Source organism: Oncorhynchus gorbuscha, unplaced genomic scaffold, assembly GCF_021184085.1.
Source record: "Oncorhynchus gorbuscha isolate QuinsamMale2020 ecotype Even-year unplaced genomic scaffold, OgorEven_v1.0 Un_scaffold_960, whole genome shotgun sequence".
Classification (NCBI taxonomy): domain Eukaryota; kingdom Metazoa; phylum Chordata; class Actinopteri; order Salmoniformes; family Salmonidae; genus Oncorhynchus; species Oncorhynchus gorbuscha.
Genome location: NW_025745895.1, coordinates 155,001 through 160,000, shown reverse-complemented (window position 1 = coordinate 160,000; position 5,000 = coordinate 155,001). Strand labels below are relative to the sequence as shown.

The 5,000-nt window shown below is 37.5% G+C and overlaps 1 protein-coding gene across 1 annotated transcript in view; it reads left to right on the top strand.

Annotated features, from left to right (window-relative positions):
- LOC124020863 (clarin-2-like) overlaps positions 1 to 5,000 on the top strand; it is an 11,072-nt gene that overhangs the window by 2,577 nt on the left and 3,495 nt on the right. The window lies entirely within an intron of this gene.

The following is a 5,000-nucleotide window of genomic DNA, read 5'->3' as shown; positions in this document are numbered from 1 at the left end:
TTATGGGGATATATCTACTACAGACTGTTATGGGGGATATATCTACTACAGACTGTTATGGGGATATATCTACTACAGACTGTTATGGGGGATATATCTACTACAGACTGTTATGGGGATATATCTACTACAGACTGTTATGGGGATATATCTACTACAGACTGTTATGGGGATATATCTACTACAGACTGTTATGGGGATATATCTACTACAGACTGTTATGGGGATATATCTACTACAGACTGTTATGGGGATATATCTACTACAGACTGTTATGGGGATATATCTACTACAGACTGTTATGGGGGATATATCTACTACAGACTGTTATGGGGATATATCTACTACAGACTGTTATGGGGATATATCTACTACAGACTGTTATGGGGATATATCTACTACAGACTGTTATGGGGATATATCTACTACAGACTGTTATGGGGATATATCTACTACAGACTGTTATGGGATATATCTACTACAGACTGTTATGGGGGGATATATCTACTACAGACTGTTATGGGATATATCTACTACAGACTGTTATGGGGATATATCTACTACAGACTGTTATGGGGATATATCTACTACAGACTGTTATGGGGATATATCTACTACAGACTGTTATGGGGATATATCTACTACAGACTGTTATGGGGATATATCTACTACAGACTGACTTATGGGGATATATCTACTACAGACTGTTATGGGGGGATATATCTACTACAGACTGTTATGGGGATATATCTACTACAGACTGTTATGGGGATATATCTACTACAGACTGTTATGGGGATATATCTACTACAGACTGTTATGGGGGGATATATCTACTACAGACTGTTATGGGGATATATCTACTACAGACTGTTATGGGGATATATCTACTACAGACTGTTATGGGGGATATATCTACTACAGACTGTTATGGGGATATATCTACTACAGACTGTTATGGGGATATATCTACTACAGACTGTTATGGGGATATATCTACTACAGACTGTTATGGGGATATATCTACTACAGACTGTTATGGGGATATATCTACTACAGACTGTTATGGGGGTTATATATCTACTACAGACTGTTATGGGGATATATCTACTACAGACTGTTATGGGGATATATCTACTACAGACTGTTATGGGATATATCTACTACAGACTGTTATGGGGATATATCTACTACAGACTGTTATGGGGGATATATCTACTACAGACTGTTATGGGGATATATCTACTACAGACTGTTATGGGGATATATCTACTACAGACTGTTATGGGGATATATCTACTACAGACTGTTATGGGGATATATCTACTACAGACTGTTATGGGGATATATCTACTACAGACTGTTATGGGGTTATGGGATATATCTACTACAGACTGTTATGGGGATATATCTACTACAGACTGTTATGGGGATATATCTACTACAGACTGTTATGGGGATATATCTACTACAGACTGTTATGGGGATATATCTACTACAGACTGTTATGGGGATATATCTACTACAGACTGTTATGGGGATATATCTACTACAGACTGTTATGGGGATATATCTACTACAGACTGTTATGGGGATATATCTACTACAGACTGTTATGGGGATATATCTACTACAGACTGTTATGGGGATATATCTACTACAGACTGTTATGGGGATATATCTATCAGACTGTTACTACAGACTGTTATGGGGGATATATCTACTACAGACTGTTATGGGGATATATCTACTACAGACTGTTATGGGGATATATCTACTACAGACTGTTATGGGGGATATATCTACTACAGACTGTTATGGGGATATATATCTAGACTACAGACTGTTATGGGGATATATCTACTACAGACTGTTATGGGGATATATCTACTACAGACTGTTATGGGGATATATCTACTACAGACTGTTATGGGGATATATCTACTACAGACTGTTATGGGGATATATCTACTACAGACTGTTATGGGGATATATCTACTACAGACTGTTATATATCTACTACAGGGACTGTTATGGGGATATATCTACTACAGACTGTTATGGGGGGGATATATCTACTACAGACTGTTATGGGGGATATATCTACTACAGACTGTTATGGGGATATATCTACTACAGACTGTTATGGGATATATCTACTACAGACTGTTATGGGGATATATCTACTACAGACTGTTATGGGGGATATATCTACTACAGACTGTTATGGGGATATATCTACTACAGACTGTTATGGGGATATATCTACTACAGACTGTTATGGGGATATATCTACTACAGACTGTTATGGGGGATATATCTACTACAGACTGTTATGGGGATATATCTACTACAGACTGTTATGGGGGATATATCTACTACAGACTGTTATGGGGATATATCTACTACAGACTGTTATGGGGATATATCTACTACAGACTGTTATGGGGATATATCTACTACAGACTGTTATGGGGTTATGGGGATATATCTACTACAGACTGTTATGGGATATATCTACTACAGACTGTTATGGGATATATCTACTACAGACTGTTATGGGGGATATATCTACTACAGACTGTTATGGGGATATATCTACTACAGACTGTTATGGGGATATATCTACTACAGACTGTTATGGGGGGATATATCTACTACAGACTGTTATGGGATATATCTACTACAGACTGTTATGGGATATATCTACTACAGACTGTTATGGGGATATATCTACTACAGACTGTTATGGGGATATATCTACTACAGACTGTTATGGGGTTATGGGGATATATCTACTACAGACTGTTATGGGGATATATCTACTACAGACTGTTATGGGGATATATCTACTACAGACTGTTATGGGGATATATCTACTACAGACTGTTATGGGGACTGTTATGGGATATATCTACTACAGACTGTTATGGGGGATATATCTACTACAGACTGTTATGGGGATATATCTACTACAGACTGTTATGGGGATATATCTACTACAGACTGTTATGGGGATATATCTACTACAGACTGTTATGGGGATATATCTACTACAGACTGTTACTGGGGGATATATCTACTACAGACTGTTATGGGGGATATATCTGTTACTACAGACTGTTATGGGGGATATATCTACTACAGACTGTTATGGGGATATATCTACTACAGACTGTTATGGGGATATATCTACTACAGACTGTTATGGGGATATATCTACTACAGACTGTTATGGGGGATATATCTACTACAGACTGTTATGGGGGATATATCTACTACAGACTGTTATGGGATATATCTACTACAGACTGTTATGGGGGATATATCTACTACAGACTGTTATGGGGATATATCTACTACAGACTGTTATGGGGGATATATCTACTACAGACTGTTATGGGGATATATCTACTACAGACTGTTATGGGGGATATATCTACTACAGACTGTTATGGGGGATATATCTACTACAGACTGTTATGGGGATATATCTACTACAGACTGTTATGGGGATATATCTACTACAGACTGTTATGGGGATATATCTACTACAGACTGTTATGTATATCTACTACAGACTGTTATGGGGATATATCTACTACAGACTGTTATGGGGGATATATCTACTACAGACTGTTATGGGGATATATCTACTACAGACTGTTATGGGGATATATCTACTACAGACTGTTATGGGGGATATATCTACTACAGACTGTTATGGGGGATATATCTACTACAGACTGTTATGGGGGATATATCTACTACAGACTGTTATGGGGGATATATCTACTACAGACTGTTATGGGGGATATATCTACTACAGACTGTTATGGGGATATATCTACTACAGACTGTTATGGGGGATATATCTACTACAGACTGTTATGGGGATATATCTACTACAGACTGTTATGGGGATATATCTACTACAGACTGTTATGGGGATATATCTACTACAGACTGTTATGGGGATATATCTACTACAGACTGTTATGGGGATATATCTACTACAGACTGTTATGGGGGGATATATCTACTACAGACTGTTATGGGGGATATATCTACTACAGACTGTTATGGGATATATCTACTACAGACTGTTATGGGGATATATCTACTACAGACTGTTATGGGGGATATATCTACTACAGACTGTTATGGGGATATATCTACTACAGACTGTTATGGGGATATATCTACTACAGACTGTTATGGGATATATCTACTACAGACTGTTATGGGATATATCTACTACAGACTGTTATGGGGATATATCTACTACAGACTGTTATGGGGATATATCTACTACAGACTGTTATGGGGATATATCTACTACAGACTGTTATGGGATATATCTACTACAGACTGTTATGGGATATATCTACTACAGACTGTTATGGGGATATATCTACTACAGACTGTTATGGGGGATATATCTACTACAGACTGTTATGGGGATATATCTACTACAGACTGTTATGGGGATATATCTACTACAGACTGTTATGGGGGGATATATCTACTACAGACTGTTATGGGGATATATCTACTACAGACTGTTATGGGGGATATATCTACTACAGACTGTTATGGGGATATATCTACTACAGACTGTTATGGGGATATATCTCTACTATGGGGGATATATCTACTACAGACTGTTATGGGGATATATCTACTACAGACTGTTATGGGGATATATCTACTACAGACTGTTATGGGGATATATCTACTACAGACTGTTATGGGGATATATCTACTACAGACTGTTATGGGGATATATCTACTACAGACTGTTATGGGATATATCTACTACAGACTGTTATGGGGATATATCTACTACAGACTGTTATGGGGGATATATCTACTACAGACTGTTATGGGGGATATATCTACTACAGACTGTTATGGGGGATATATCTACTACAGACTGTTATGGGGATATATCTACTACAGACTGTTATGGGGGGATATATCTACTACAGACTGTTATG